The sequence below is a fragment of the Triticum urartu genome, chromosome 1A (assembly GCF_056163025.1).
Source record: "Triticum urartu cultivar PI428250 chromosome 1A, HENAU_Tu73, whole genome shotgun sequence".
NCBI lineage: Eukaryota > Viridiplantae > Streptophyta > Magnoliopsida > Poales > Poaceae > Triticum > Triticum urartu.
The window spans coordinates 178450119-178467356 of record NC_141873.1 but is presented as its reverse complement, the minus strand read 5'-3'; positions in this window follow the sequence as shown (position 1 = coordinate 178467356).

Genomic DNA, 17238 nt, shown 5'->3' with positions numbered 1-17238 from the left:
TGGCGCCGGCTGGGAACGCACCGCGCGACGGCGCGAGGGACGAGGGTTTTGGTGTGCCAGGGTAGTCAGCTGCGGTCGTGGCAACGTTGGAGATGCCCTTTGCTCACATGCGATCCCCGCATGTCATTGGAAAAGCAAGATGACCCGGCATGGTCTCAGGTCCAGAGGATGCAGTTGGCCGCGCTACACCACTCTGCGGACGCGTCGCGGCGCCCCATGCATCCTCGACTAGCCGGGTGTTGGGGTGTGTTTGGATTGTGGCCAAAGTGCACCTTGCCAAAATTTTGGTCATGACCAAAAGATTGGTCTTTGTTTGGATGGTTGCCATTTTTTGGCATGCCAATGAACTCTAGCCAACTCTAGTTCATTTTCTTGCCAATGTCGGCCAAATCATGGGCAACCAATACCACAACCAAAATTTTGGTCATGACCGAAAGATTGGTCTTTGTTTGGACGGTTGCCATTTCTTTGGCATGCCAATGAACTCTAGCCAACTCAAGTTCATTTTTCTTGCCAATGTCGGCCAAATCATGGGCACCAATACCTCAACCAAAATTTTGGCTAGCCAATGCTTTGATGGGGCAACCTTGGGCACAAACCAAACATACCGTTGGTCGTGCCACAACACTAACGCCACCCTCGGCAAACTGAAACCGACCGTGTCTAGCGACGATATGAGCGTGTCGCTCACCGCGGTCGCTGTGTCCAGAGGCGGTGCTGGAGCTGCGCCCCGTTGTTGGCCCCAAAGACCCACATGAACGGTTGTCGGTGGCGAGGAGGTCGTGGGCCAGCTCCTCCATTGGACTAGTCTGCGCTACATCGTCCCGACAGGTGTGCCCCACATGTCTGTTTCCCTGTTTTCCCGACCATATTCGAGCGTTAGTGCTCCGCGTTGTGCATTAGGCCTTTCACTATGTAGGCCAAGCGAGACAACTTATTGTTTATTTGAGCCGTTCAAGTATAATCATGTGGCGTTTGCTTATTTCTCATTCCTCTCCAACCCTCTTCTCCATCGATCATGTCGCCCTCCAGTCGAGTCCATCCTCCCGCATGCCTCATTTGAACATTCGGCCGAGTATCATTCACATGTACCCACCCTAGTCCTCTTTCAATAGATATCCGGACCCCGAAATGAAATCGAGAGGGAACGAGTGGGGGCACGTGATACCTAAGGCGGATTCAAAATTTTGAACCGGTGATCATAGCATCCGCAAATCATATATAAAGGGTATTCAATGTTCGTTTCGTTTTTGAACGTACAATATACTCCCTCCTATCCTTTCTAGTTTACATATAAGTTTTATGTGTAGTCAAAGTATATCTACTTTGATCAAAAAGGTATCAACATTCAACAACGCCAATCAATATTGTTAGATTCGTACGTACTCCTAGTTTTGTACTCGAGATGGTTTCCAATTTGACTACTGACAAGATTAATAGTACATGAGATGTATAATGTGAAAATTATATCATTGGAAACCCCTTTCACATACAAATTTGACCGTATGCTTTGTGTAAGTTGCATGTCATATATTATTACTCTAACATTTGGTCAAAGTTAGCCTCAAAAAACGCATTAGACCCTGTATGCTTTGTGTAAGTTGCATGTCATATAGGAGTATTATTACTCTAACATTTGTGTAAGTTGCATGTCATATATTATTACTCTAACATTTGGTCAAAGTAGTATTGTGGAAGTGGATCCTCTGACGTAGGTATCCCTGCCCTACCCTCCCTTTCGGTCACTTACTGGCGGACCCCATGCTTGCTAGGCCCCGCATGTCAGTTACTCAATGGGTTCGGCCACGTCAGGGGATCCTCATCCGTAGTATACTCCCTCTGTTTCTATTTACTCCGCATAAAACAGAGGGAGTAGTGGTATAATAAATGAAGCTGGCGGGGGAGGGGGAGGGACATCGGTTTTCTCTCAACTGCGGTCCCACAAGCGAGCGAAAACGCAAGACGAAGCGCGTTCGGTGAGCGACTTGGACGGTCCAGCGTGCCGGGCTGCAACGTGAAAGCGACAAGAGCGATGTACAGTCAAAACCGATTGATCGGTCGTCACCGGAACCACTATCACACCAGACCCTTCGCTGCTCAGCCTACGCCAGCCACTGCCCTAAAACCACACCAAATCTCCAGCCCATTCCCCCACCTTTCGATCCCCTAGACCGCATCAAGTGTCCCCTAGTTCGCCGGAAAGCCATGGTGCGCCACAAGATCACTTACTACAAGATGCTGACGCCGGAGCGCCGCGAAGAAATCGCGGCGGCGGTCGGCGCCACAGACCTCCGTACCCAAGCTCGCTTTGCGGTGGGCCAATCCCCGAGTTCTCTGGAGCCAAGCTACGAGGAGGAGGAAGCCGATCCAATGTTCATGGCGGAGGTCGCGGCGCAGAAGGCCCCCGATGGGTATGAGACGATGGATGTCGACTTTGTGCCGGCGTCTGAGTCCCCCATGGTGCATGCGGGCCAGCGGTTCAAAATGGCGATACTAAAGGAGGACTGGGAGGCAGAGGCTCAACTCGACGCGGAGCGCGCGCATGCCGCTGCCATCGAGGCTCTCCTGCAGGCAGAACCGTATGTTGTGGATGTGAACCGGGCGGCGGAGGCTCAACACGAGGCGGAGTGCGGGGATGCCGCTGCCATCGAGGCCCTCCTGCAGGCGGAACTGGACGTCCTGGACTTGAACCGGGCGGCAGAGGCTCGACTCGATGCAGAGCGCGCGCATGCCACTCTCATTGACGCCCTCCTGCAGGCAGAACCGGACATCCTGGACTTGAACCGGGCGACGGAGACTCGACTCGACGTGGAGCGCGTGGATGCCGCTGCCATCGAGGCCCTCCTGCAGGCGGAACCGGACGTCCTCGACTTGAACCGGTCTGTGCTCTCATCCGTGCAAAGCGCCCGCATGCTCCGCTTGAACGAGTAGCTGCAGGCCGAGGACAACCACGGTGCGGAGACACACGTCGGCAGCGACGGCTGGTTCGCCGGCAGCCAAAGACGACGAGGTCGTCTCTTTCCGCGAGCAATGATAGTTTTTCTTTATGTTGTTGTTTTTATGGTTCTTTTGCTGTGTAAAAACATATATTTGTTATGCAAGTCACCTGACTTGGGTCAGTCTACCATTTCATGCACTTGGATGAATATCCTACGTCTCCTAACCCTTCTTTCCTTCTTCCTCACCTCTTCTTCTTCCCCAACAGACCACCGGACGGGCCATACGGATACTCCCCAACATGCGGTTGGATAAACATACTCTATGAACGAAAATTATGTGTCAGCGATAGGATGGCTGAGTTTGGTGTGTTCCCATGCGACAGCACGTGTTAGTGAGGGTGCGTTCCCTTGGTTGGGTTTGCGGCATGCAGGAGCGACCGTGTGAGGGTGCGGTGCGACCGCGGCGTGCAGGAGCGACCGTGTGATGGTGCGGTGCGACCGCGATAGCCGTGCGCAAGTGTACCTCCTTATCATTTTGAAAACTTTAGGCAAGCTTGGAAAAATGTGTGGCGAAGTTTGGCAATGCAAGGCCTAGACCCAAACAGGATAAGTATGTACGTACTAGGAGTACTAGTGTTAAAAAAGAAAGGCTGGGTTTTCCTTCGCGGGATTTAATCGATACAAATCCTCGTTTCATGTGTCAATTAATGCATATTTTTTCTCCAAAGACCAAAGAGCTAACCATCTCACTCCTCATCGCTTGATTAATGCAGCGCCATGCAAACCAACCTTCTCACTTCCGCATGCATGCAGGGGATATTAATGTCCTTGGTTGCTAACCCCATCAATTTTGCCTCGATTAGTGTTGGTGGCCCTTTGCAAATTGTAATTTTGATATACTGGCCTTTTGTACAAAAAAATGGAGGTAATAACTATATTTGACTTCCTTCCCCATTGCGGTGATGTCGATGATATTTTTTTGGTGGTTTGGCGAAGTGCGTTCGACGGAGAACACCATTGAGGGAGACCACGGAAAGTCGTTCGCAAGTGCCGCCTGCAAGCCGAGACAACCGCCTTATTTGCATCCAGGAAGTCCTTTACTAGTACTACTATAACTAATGCGGTGAGATGGCTTCTCGAAGAAGACGATGGAGAAGCGGAGTCAGTGAAGAGTGAAATGATGGTTGCTTCGTCCGTGCTTTTGTGATTTGACGCCTCACTACTTTGTGATTTGTGATAGAAGGGACAGGGGAGTAGACTCTGTGCTCTATACTGTACTACATGCGTCCAAGCATGGGAGAAAGAGGAGAGTCGTTGCATTTTTCTATTCCTTCAATCAATCAATCAGGGAGCTTCGGTTCCATCTTTTTGGCTTTGGCAACACCGTCCACAATGGTTCCCACGATGCCAAAAGCTATTTTCACATTTGGCTACACATTGTGGATGCCCTTAACCGTACAACTTGGTTTTGCTAATGTTTGCTAGCTATACAAATCTCAATTATATTGATCTAAAAAATTATAGAATCAAGATTAGTAAAAATGAGGTGATTTTGCCGTGCGGATGGCGGGGGAGGTTTCTTATTTTCGGAGAACGTTATCCTGGCGGTTTGCTAACATGCGGCTCCACGTGTCAGTGCATTACCAAGCCGATCCGCGTCCCACATGAGGTAGAACAACGGCAGAAGCAACACGTGGTTGATTTGAAGAAGATGAGGGAGAAGCGGATTCAGCAACGAGTGAAATGATGGTTGCTTCGTCCCTCCAACTTTACTGCGGGAAAGGTGCAGCTTTGTGATTTGACGCCTCATTGCTCATTACTACGCTGGCGCCATGACTGGGGTGCTTCACCCCGGCTGCTCTGCACTATATTCCGGTATGGCACGTGGACCCGGTAGCTTGATGTCCCACATGTCGGCGAAAGGGGCTAGAAGATTTATGAAAGCGAGCGCTCCACTCTTACGACGGAGGAGTAGACGACACGATGGCCTAGTGAACTGTCACTTGTACTGTATAGTACTATAGTTTTGCTATTTCGCACGATCCATCGATACAAACCTGATTAAACAGGAAAGGGCGGGATTTTTCCCGCGCGGTAGATGATACTGGCCATACATTTCAAAGGCAATTTTAATGTACGCAAACTGAATAATTTTAAGTAACAATATGATACCTAGTAAAACTAAAAACACATATGATTTATTGTGTTAGAGTGTAGTAGTAGTGCTGTATTGCATAGTTGTTAGATGTAACATGCGAGAACATGTAGAGATGTAGTTTTGGAGGGCCTATAGAGAGAAAAGCGTAATACGGTCACTGAACTTCAGAATAAGCTGATTATGGTCACTATATACGTTTTGCGGTGATTATACTATACGGTCACTTGCTCACAGCTCAGCATCGGATTGCACTCTGTTGACTGGCCAAATAGTCTGCGTGGCTCCATGTTGACTAGTCAAATTGACCACGTTCATTGTGGGTCCCACCTGTTAGTTCGCATAGGCAAAAGGTCAGATAAACACAAATTTACGCAGGCGCGACAAGGCTCCAACCCGTGCGCGGGAATCACCTGGTTGTGTATGTGTCTGTCAGGGCCTGATATGTGCGCATGCACGTGTAGGTTGAGCACTTGAGCGTGAGAGTGTGTGTTGGTCGTGTGGTGTACTGGTGTGTGCATGCATGTGTGCGTGTGTGCGTGTGAGTTTTGCGTGCGTGCGTGCGTGGCTGCGTGTGTACGTGTGAGTGTTGCGTGCGTGCGTGCGTGCATGTGTCTGTGTGAGTGTTGCGTGGATGTAGTTCATGTGCATGCGTGCGTGTGTGTGTATAATCACCACACCAGCTCCTGTGTGTTAAAACAGACGGCTCAGCATACCAATACAAGGCCACCTTGTTCGCTGTGCCCGCGGTCATGACTTCGAACCACCGTCCAAATATATTTTTGTCCTTTGTTTTCATTCTTACTAGCAAGATGCCCGTGCATTGCATGTAACATCAGGATGCATTTGTATGACTTGTTTATCTTGTGAGAGAAAAGGATGAACGAGGGAAGGCCTTATTTGCAAATGTGGAGAGGTGTGTGGGTACCTTTTTGCAAAATTGCCATAGTTTCTTTCCTATCTGTCAGATATAAATCGGAGGCCTATATTGCAGGATGGCAGGCACACCATCATCACCAACTCTGCTTTTTATAAGATTGTATTTTATGTATTTTATAAGAGTGTAGATGTAGAGTACATACAAGTCGACAGGTGGGCACGATGGTAGTGAGATAATGTGATGCAACACTAGAGGTGCCACGTGGAGCGTTTAACTGGTCAACTAGTCATGTCATGAGCAAATATAGAGTTGTACGGTGAGCCCGTGACTGCATAATAACCACTAAACGTAAATGGTGACCGTAATGAGTGGATTCTGAAGTTCAATGTACATATCGTGCTTTCGCTTCAAATACAATGATCGTCATTGCATATATCGCGAGAGAAAGATGAAATATGCGTGAATTTTCTGGGGGCTTACTTTTAGAGGACCTGGAGACAGTTTTGTGTGCATACGTGAAAGGGGTGTACAGGGGGGGTATGCGATGGAGAGAGAGATGCTCTTCGTTTCTCTTTATTATGACTAACTTTGTATATAGTGTAAAAATATACAAATTCACAGTGCGGAATAAATATCATTGTGGGAACCATGCAATGCAAATTAGCGTTCGTACTCCTCCATATAACTTTGTAATGTTGTATATATGTAGAAACTCTAAAATAATTCTTTGGCCACACTTTATTCAAAAGGAATGTTGTATGCGAAATAAACATGAAGAGAGGGCGTTTTAGATCAATGGGGTACGTGATGTAACATGTGTGAATGTGTAGTTGATGCATTTGGCAGGGCCTAGAGAGGTATGTGTGTATTACGTATTCGAGAGAGGCATGGATAGAGGGGCCGACGGGGGGGTGGGTGGGAGAGATAGCATGAGAAACGAGAGTGGTCTAGAGAGAGAGACGAATATGACGTCACGACAAGAGATTCCATTCCCTTGAGTGTGTATATGCAAGGGGGAAGGGAATAGAGGCACCAGGAGAAATTTTCTGTGTGTGTGGTGTTTGTGTTGGTATGTGTGGGTGTGAGAAGATAATGAGACGTGGGGGCAGAGGGTGTGTCACCGCGTGAGGTCCGGTGGGTCGAGGTGAGGCCCTTCGTTCTGTTCCGTCCTGCGCCACATTGGTCGGCCCGTGATGCATTTAGGAAGACCCATGGATGACTAGTCGTACAAGACAAAGATAGCAGAATTGTGAAGGACTCTATGTCCACTGACAAAGCCGGCTAGGATTTGTGACCCTAGGTTCTCGGACTATGGTAACCCCTTTATCTCTGATATTACTATTCATCCAACCTAACTTTAAGGGGCATCCTACAGAATGCTCTGCTAGAATCATACTCGTCGATTAGGAAGAGAGGTGTGAGACAATGCGTGAGAGATAGGCGTAAAGATAATGTGCATACATGAGACACGTAGGCAGGTCCATGTATATAGAAAGGGTCGATGAGGATTGTGCGTGTGTATGTTTGCGAGAGGAAGAGTGCTTGTGATAAAGGTTAGTGAAAACAGTTGTAAATGGTTACGAGAGGGAGGGAGGGTTATATCTAGAGCATGTGTGCGAGAAAGACACCTCGGGAGAGAGTGTGTGAGCATGAGTGAGAGACCACCGATGGAGAGTGAAACTACACGTAAAAGACTGCTCTACACATTGATTAAAGATATAAATTGTATCCAAATATTAGCATGGGATCATGATATTTGCAATTCGCGTAAGGAGCGGTCACTGATCCATCAGACATCTAGATTCTATCAAATTTGAGCATGTCTATGTTATTATTTGACACAATTGATCCACATAGTTAGCATTTTGAACTCCAGACAATGCATCGCTTTAGCAATCGAATATAAACGTGAGTATAGTTCATGTTGTGTGTGTAAAGCACATTATACATACGAAAGTTACACAATGGACATTATAAATAGCTACTACCTATGAACTATCATACATTTGAATTCAACTTAAGGTGGTTTAAAAAATCGAATTCAACATGAAGTCCATTCAATTATTTGAATTTGATATCATGGCATTTGTAAACCATACCTAAATTATGGGGGCTCCTATATTTGCTCTGATTTTGTACATAATAGCATATGTAGTCGTGTACAAAATAGATTCAAATTTAGCTCCTCCATTCCAAAATAATCGTAGTTATAGTATTTTCAAGTGTCAAGATTTCAAAAAGAAGTAGATAATTTAATGAGGTTTTCAAACATACGAGGTCAAATATAACGTTGTATATTTAGGTCAATCCTCATAGTTCAAGAGTACTCTAAATGTGAATGCTTGTGTTTCAAAATTTTGAACGAAGCGCCAAAAGAGCCTCTACTCGCCCAAAACCGCGTGAGACCAATGTTTGTTAGTACAAGGAAATTACTTTTCTAATAACTCCGACCCGTGAAACCTACTGGCCCGACGTCCAAAGGTCTAAACCGGGGTAGGTTTGTAGCTTCATCTAGACGCCACGCAACCGCATCCGAAAAACATTCATACACAATGGCCGCCTAAGCACACATGCGCGCGGCCGAAATAGCTCCCGCACACTATTTGGGACACCTGGGATTACCATCCTACCCCCGACCCGCAGTAGGTACGAAATTTAAGACGGGGGCAAAGTTTGTACTTTCCCCAAATTTCAAACAAGCGTGTCCCATTTCTGTTCAGAAAAGCAAAAAACAAGCGCGTCCCAGACCGAAACATGGTTCCTCCCCACCCGTCCGATTCCCCATTCGTACTCCGTGGGCGCCAAAACTACCTCTCCACCAGCCGCAAAACCCCAGCGTCCTCCGTCCGCCACCCCATCCCACCCATCAACCGCCGCCCTCCTCCATCATGCCGGAGCCGATACCCCGACGTCGTCGTCCACCGCAACCTCAACCGCAACACCTTCCACGGCTAGTAGTTGAAGCCGAGGCCGAGCCGTCCGTACCCAAGCTAGTTCAACCACGCCGTCCTGCACCTCACCGCTGCCGCTAGTTCAACTTCGCCACCCTCCACCACACCAGAGTTGTTCCTGCTACGCCGTCCTTCGCCGCCTCGGATCTGCTTCCCCTCCGCCGACATACGGCCATGGCAACACAGTCAACAATTTGGCCATGGGTCCGTCCAAGCCTGCACCCTCCAAAACATCAGTTTCCTCGGTAAAAATAAGAAAATCGGCGCGACTTGTGGAGGTGACCACACCGGCAACCAAAAAAGGTACTCCTCTTCCCTTATTCGTGCAAATCTTACGTCTCTACTTGCACGGCATTCATCCCACATAAGACACTAGTTGATCGCATCTTCTTGATACTAGATGTTCCTAGTAACTCGCGATGCACAAGGTTTCTCCTCATATACTATTTCACCTTACCTAGAGGTCCGTTGCCCCCCTGAATTTCAATTTCTGGCCACTTGATTCCCAATTAACGGAAGCATTCCCCGGCGTAACAGGCGCTAGTACGCCTATTACACCAGGAAAGAAGCGCCTTGGTGTTTATCTTAGGGGTGTGTGCGGCCTAGAGCTACTGGCGCCCGATCTGGAGGTCGACCGGGATTAAAGGGATGGCCTGGGGGTGCTGCCAAGCACGGCGGTGGTGTGAGGTCGATGGGAGGGCGGGGCGGCGGAGGCAGGGGTCTGGGCCGGTGGTCGCTGGCGGTTCGAGAAAGATCGTCAACAGTGACTGGCGGGAGGTAGACGAAGATCATACAGAGTAAAATCTATTTATTTTGAGTCGACTGTTATCTTAGATATCACCACATGTGGACTGAAAATAAATGAACCGTCAACAGTGATCGGAAGGTTCATTAAAAAAATTGACTTACCTATTTATTTTCAGTCGACTGTTATCTTAGATATCACCACATGTGGTGGTGTGCTGGAGGAGTACCTGCATTTCCTGTGCTCATATATTACAAAATCATACAGAGTAAAATCTAATTTTGTTTGCCATGCAATGTTGTAGAGCTATCATATGTCTCCTGTCATTTATTTTCCAGCCACCTGCTATCTACTACTTTTACAGTGCACTAGTTTTGCACACACTTCACCCTTACTCTCACTGTTGTGTTTTTATGCTAGGGTATTTCAGACTCTGCTGCCATGAGAGAAGCCAAAAAGAAAAGCGAGAAGTCGCTCCAGTTTGGTGTGCGGGTAGGCAAGACACGTTTCAGCGCTATAATGGGTGCAGTGTCAGCAGATCGAGACGGTAAACATAGCTCTGGAGTTGATGAACTCGCTCGCAATGAACCACCATCCCAGGTGCTTGCTTTAACTTCGCGGTGTCATATGTGGTTGCATGTTCCATATGGTGTCTAGCTTGTATTCGAAAGGCCGAAGTCGGTAAGATAAGGAAAGATGTTTTTTACATGAACCACCATCCCGTGAGCACCAGAAGACAAATAGCTAGCAGGCACTGGCCGAGCCAGTGACAAGCCCAACAACAATAGGCATCACCTGGAAGCCAACTAAAAAGCTGCGATGGTGGCGAAGCAGCCCGCCTCCCACCAGGCTCTCAGGTCCTAGATGATCATGCTCACCACTCCAGCCGGATGTCTAGCTTGTATTGCTTCCAATTTGATTAAATTGCATTTGCTTAGCTTACACATTATACCTTTGAATCTGACATGCCTTTCTGTTTTTGGTACATACTAGTACATGTGTGTATTAACCATGTACTTACATCAAACTAATGTTCTTGTGTATCCCTCATCAATCACTTATGACGAGGCAGGCGGGCAAGGGAACTACTCCTCATTTAAAGAATGCAGCGTCAGCCTCCCGACATGATTCTCAAGAAACAGAAATGCTAGATGAAGATAGTGAACGCAGCTCTGTAGTTGATTACAACATTTCCCCTACACTAGCATCGCAGGTGCTTGCTCTAACTTGGCAGCGTGATATGTGGTTGCATGTTGCATATGGTGTCTAGATTGTAATTCTTCCAATCTGGTTAAACTGCATGTGCTAGTCTGCTTAGCTTATACATTATACGTGTTAATGTGACATGCCTTCCTATATTTAGTACATAGTACATCTGTCTATTAAGCATGTCCTTACGTAAAACTATTGTTTTTTTGTATCCCGCATCAATCAACATGGCGAGACACCTTTAGTATATGTAGTGCGATATTAGTTGCATCTTTCATATGATTTATAGCATGCGCTGCTTCTAATTTGTTGAAATTCCATTTATGATGGGACGCTTTTAACTTGGCAGAGTCATATTGGTTGCATCTTTCATGTGGTGTCTAGCTTGCATTGCTTCTTATTTGCTGGAATGGTTTCTGCTTAGTTTACACAAACAGTTGTGAACATGCTATGCCGTCCTATTTTTCGTACATATTCCATCCCGGTATCATGTGTTTGCCTTACATCAAAGTAGTGATTGTCAGTATCATGCATGAATGAGTTCTGAAGAGAGAATTTTATTGCTTTTTCTTGTCAGTTTTACTTGATAATTCAAAATCAATAAAGCGGAAGGAAGTTAGCAAGGCAGCGGATAAAGGTGCTCCTTCTGAACGGAGGGCCTCTACAGTTTCTACTCCTCCACACCCCCAAGATGATTTCCAAGACAACACATGCATAGACACTCAACAAAGCTGTGTTTATGATGAGCACGTCTCCCCTAGTGCAGCATCATCGGTGCTCCCTCTAACTTGGCATTGTTATATGTGGTTGCATGTTATGTGTGATGTCTAGCTTGTATTGCTTCTAATTTTGTTGAATTCCATCTGCTTACTTTACACATTATACTTGAATAAGACACGTGTTCCTGTTTCTAGAACATACAATATCTGTCTATCACACCATGTTCTTACATCAAATTACTACTGCTGTGTAACCCTCAACAATCACATATCATAAGACACGTTTGACTTTGGAGTGTGATATAGGTTACATCTCACATTCTTTTCTAGCTTGTATTACTAATTTGTTGAAATGGCACTTATGACGAGACAGTTTTAACTTGGTAGACTGATATTCGTTGCATCTTTCATATGGTATATAGCTTTCATTACTTCTAATTTGTTGAAATGCCTTCTCCTTAGTTTACACATCATAAGCTGTGAATATGCAATGCTGTGAATATGCAATGGCACTAATGACGAGAGACCTCTAACATGGTAGTGTGATGTTGTTTGCATCTTGCATATGATTTATTTCTTGTACTGCTTCACATTTGTTTAAACACCATTTATGATGAAAAACTGTTAACTTGGCAAAGCGATATTTGTAGCATCTTTCATATGGTGTCTAACTTCCATTGCATTGCTTCTAATTTGGTGAAATGTCTTCATCTTAGTTTACACATCATAGTCCTGGTTATCTCTTCCGTCCTGTTTTTCATACATATTACATCCTCCTATCATGTGGTTGTCTAACATCAAAGTTCAGTTCGTCTGCATCACGCATCAATTTGTTCTGAAGAACTAAATTGTTATTCGTTTTTCTTGTCGGCTTGACTTAACATGGCATAGAGAAAGAGGAAGAAACGCAGAATGGCAGGGAATGAGAAGCGGATGAATCCTGCAGATTCTGCTGGTACTGATGGTGCAATAGAAGGTCAAAGTCCATCAGAAAATTCGACAAACACGGCATCCCATGCTACACAAGTTGCAAAAAAAGACAAACAGAAACAAATAGCTGCCACCAAACAAGCAGAGACAGCCCTAGTTCTTGCAACACCTACCACAGTACTACCAGCTGTACGACGTACTCGTGCGTCAACTGAGCTAGCAGCGCATTCCCAAGCTGCCTTGCCACTTGACACAAGACGAGTTGGCAATATCAGATGAACCTTGTGAGCTTCAACAGCAAGAAGGTAGTTGCTAGAGTCAAGTTACAGTTGCATGCTTCTTTATATGTAGTCTCACAGTTTGATGTACACTAACACTTCCTATGTTTGTTGTTGGACTAGCACCTAGGCACAAGAGGAAACAAACATCAGGAATAATGATCGATAGGTTAACTAAATCTAGAGGAGGAAGAATGGAGATCCGTTTTGAGGTAGGTTTAAAAAGGCCACATGATGCTACAGAGTCAGCCAAGTGAGTATCAGAGGCAGCGGTTGCTGTTAGGTGTCATGTACTTATCCTCCCAACATGGACTCGGTACAGGAATGACAAAGACGAAACCCAGTTCAACATCTTCCTCGACCATTTATCTGTAAGTATGGTTATGTATGGAAACTAGTAATATCATCTTGCTTTGTCCAATACTTTCTAGGTTGCTGATAATGAGACTCCCATAATTTTCAACAGATGAGGTTCAAGTTGGATAGCCAAGATGATGCAACCAGACAAGCTTGCACCCATGTTTTCAAGTCTTCTCTGCGACAGTATCGGTATAACTTGAGGAAAACTCACTTTGAAGGCAAGGCTAATAGTGAACTTGCCCAAACATCTCTAGTGGAAAATATATCTGATGAAGACTGGAGAGGCCTCGTTAAACACTGGTCCGATCTGAAGTGTCAGGTACATTATATATATATATGTCATCTGATCACATGTTGAAGTCCTATTTACGCATGTGCCACACAAATCTATATTCTTGTAGGTGAACTGTTCAAAGAACAAGGCCAACCATACGAAAGTGAAATTCCAACAGATGACAGGATCTCGTAGCTATATTGCACACTGTGAGGCTCTTGTAATTAGCTGCTGTTTCACTCTTTTCGCTGTACCATATTATCAGATCTATATTGACTTGTTCCAAATGCAGAGGAAAGCCCGCAAGGACCAAAAAGTACCTAAACCAAATGCTGTGGAAATCTTCAAGGACTATCACACCAGCAAGAAGAAGGGCATGACTACACCAGTCAAAGCCGCTGTTGTAAGTCCTTAATCCTCATGCCTTTTAACTACTACTTACTCTGACTTGTTCCTTGAACTGCATGGTTTGCAGCCAATGTCTATTACTCTTTTGAATTTTATACACAATTGTCTTAGCGTATCATTGCACCTTACAAGGTTTAAAAGAGAGGAGTGATGTTCCTTTGATCTTGACCCGTAATCTAGTTCCGTGCTGGACTTGCCCACACAATGTTACAATTGCATGTTTGTCTGTTCTCAGTTGTTTTGTGATATGAATGACGTCATACTATGCTTACTGTATTATAAACTTCGTCTCTTCATCCTTCGACCTCAATACAATGTGAAGAAATAGACAATACATTAGCGATGGTACATGGTCAAATGTTTGGAACCTGGTTTTATTATGTACTTTGCAATAAAATACAACTAATATTTTACATGGGTTCACTAGAATAAGTTTTGTATATAAACCAAAGCTATTTCGTTTGGTTTTGCTGCCTCCTTAATATCTTTTGTTCTGGTAATATTAATGTAAAACCTCAACTTTTCAGTGAGCTATGGAAAAAATGGTGGAACCGCCACCTTCTGAAGGTGGCGAGGCAACTATAACCGCAATGTCAGCTCTTGCTACAGTGGGTCCGTACCTGTCCACTAACAGTGGCAAAAGCACGTTCCTGCGTAATACTGGGTTGGTTGTTAAGGCAATATCATCCAAACTGCCTCATGATCAACATATGCAGGCTCAAAGCAATGTTGTATCTGCGCTCCAGGCACAAGTCCATTCCCTAATAGAGACCCTTTGTGAAACAAGGAGAAACATTGATCAATGTCGTCAAGATATGCATGGTTTTGAAACCAGACTATCAGACATTTGCTATGTTGTTCAGGAGCCTAGGGGAAATGAAGGCGAGGATTATGGTGCTCCATCGGACAATACAACATGAAAACATAACAGTCAGGTCAAATGAACCGAGCTTCTGAACTTCTGGTGGTGCATTTATCTGCTAGACTGTTAAGTTTTATGCCAACCTTCCTTTTGTTATATAGTTGTAATTTGTTTTGGTGCGATACAAAATTTATTCTTAACGTGCAGTGTCGGTGTACAAAAAGAGGGGTACGCTTTTTGTACCCCTATAACTGTGCACGGGCAGTCTGAGCCACGGGCACCACCACACTGAGCAAGGCAAGGGAGGTGAGCCAAGGTAAGGCCGAAGCTCAGGAGAAGCAGAACGACACCAAGAACAAGACCACAAAGAGCAAAGGGGACAAAACGGACCCCCCCCGGCAAGATCCTTGCCGGGAGGCGGTTTTAGCAAACCCGGCAAGACCTTTGCCATCGCAACTCGCCCCACACCTACGGAGTGAGTCACCCTTGAGTCCACTGCCCCCATGGGGCAAGGATTCGGGAGACATCCCCGTGGTGGCATGCAGATCTTTGTGAAGACATTCAAGATCAGATACACCCTTCAGAAGATGATGATCCTTGGCGGGATCCCAGCCAAGGAGGACCACAAGGCCCCCGGCAAGAGCCTTGCCGGGGATGACAGCAGGCGCCACGGCAAGGCCCTTTCCGGGGCCCCGGCAAGGCCCCTGCCAAGAACACCCATTGGGCCACCATCAGGCCCACGCCAGTCAAACCTCCACCGCCGTTCGCATGCAGCTGCCGACCCAACCAGCTGGGCAGGCACCTGCGTGGTGGCATGCAGATATTCGTGGAGACCCACCACTGCGCCACCTCAGCTGCCTGCCTACCTACATGGCAGCACGGGCGCCACTGGCCAGGGCGCGTGTCGACGCGAGAGGGAGCAGCGATGGACGAGACAGGACTCTCCCCCGTCCCCGATAAAGCAAGGACACCTGGGCAAGACGCATTAAATGCACCTTGTCATGTAATGCGAGGGATAACCTCACATCACTGTTCCCTTTCCACCTCCTGTGTGCCACTGTGGCAACCCCTTTTCCTATAAAAGGAGGCCCGAGGCGACCAGGAGGAGGATTCGGCTTTTTGGAGCTCCTCACGCCCCATAGCTAGCTCAAGAACACAGATATACAATCCACCAAAGCAGGAGTAGGGTTTTACGCATCCTTGCGGCCCAAACCTGGATAAACAAACCGTGTGCTATCTGTTTGATCCGCTCTTCTCACGACCCCCGCCCCGCAACCGTAGTAGGGATTCTTGCGATCCCATAGGTGTTGTTCCCACCGACATGCAGCCACCGCCTGAAGAAAACAGCAAGCCATTTTTGTATAGTGTAGGGTGTTCCCTATATTTGCACTAGTGGCAATCTTTGATGCCGAGTGGATGTAATCTATGCAATCACCTTAATAGCCTAGCGTTAATTTCGGCCTTATTTATTTCCTAGTCTTCTTTTTCCCTGGTTTGCTAGTGGCCGCAACTACCATGGGCCATATACTGGCCGTAGGATCCATGGGTCTCCTACGGGCCGTCGATAAATGGGCCTATAATAGGTGGGCCTCGGGCCGTCGGATAAATGGGTCAACATGGGCCATAATCGGGCGTAATTGGTATCGGCCCAGCACGGTAACAAGCCGTTAACAGGCCGTAGGATAGCAAAGGCTTAATTCTATCATAGGCATAACGGGTCATTAATGGTCCAGAATATAGGACGGGTTGGAAACAACGCAATGGGTTAACAGGCCAGAAACGGGCCGACTCTTGCCATGGGCCAAATTTGGCCCATTAGGGTAACAGGCCAGTAACGGGCCAACTCTTGCCATGGGACGAATTTGGACCATTAGCGGAACAGGCCAGTAACGGGACGACTCTTGCCATGGGCCGAATTTGGCCCATTAGGGGAACATGCCAGTAATGGGCCGGAAGTAATCGTGGGCCAAAAAGGAGCCCAAGAACGTATGGGCCATCAATAGGCCAAAAGCTAACACGGGCTGGAAACGGCCCATGTAAATCACGGGCCGTTAACGAGTATAATGAAAATTACTGTTCATTATGGGCTAGAGTCACCGTGGGTCTTTACCTAGGCCGGCCTATTATGGCACACGAAAATCTTGTGGGCCTTTACCTGGGCCGGCCCATTATGGCCTGCAAAATCTGGTGGGCCTTTAGCTGGGCCAGCCCATTATGGTCCACAAAATCTCGTGGGCCTTTAGCTGGGTCGGCCCATTATGGTCCACAAAATCTTGGGGGCCTTTAGTTGGGCCGGCCCATTTAAACTTGTTGGGCCGTGCCACGTGTCGACGTATCATAGGCACCTTCTGTCCAGTGAGTGGATGACATCTGTCGCGACGATGAGCCGACACGTGTTTCCTCTAGCCAAAGATAATTTTACACGTGGAAAATCCCCATTGGTCGGGGCTATTAACGGGTTATCAGATCCAAAACCCGACCCGATAGCTTAACGGCGTTCTGTTATGGTGGACGCCACGTGTTGGTCA